Below are 295 nucleotides of genomic sequence, written 5' to 3'. Positions count from 1 at the left end.
AATATCAGTGTGCATACTAGACAGAGTGTAAGTACCTTGAGAGAAAAGTTAGAGCTAAGAATTATCAGTTGTGGTGTGCAAGAGAGACGATTGCGCTGGTACGGTCATGTGGCGAGAATGAATGAGGATAGTTGTTTGAAAAAGTGCCACACCCTAGCAGTTGAGGGAACCTGTGGAAGAGGCAGGCCCAGGAAGACCTGGGATGAGGTGGTGAGGCACGACCTTCGAACATTGGGCCTCACCGAGGCGATGACTTCTGACCGAGACGTTTGGAAATATGCTGTGCATGAGAAGA

Source organism: Octopus bimaculoides, chromosome 4, assembly GCF_001194135.2.
Source record: "Octopus bimaculoides isolate UCB-OBI-ISO-001 chromosome 4, ASM119413v2, whole genome shotgun sequence".
Taxonomy (NCBI): Eukaryota; Metazoa; Mollusca; class Cephalopoda; order Octopoda; family Octopodidae; genus Octopus; species Octopus bimaculoides.
The sequence above is the reverse complement of the archived record's forward strand: the minus strand, read 5'-3'. Positions refer to the sequence as shown.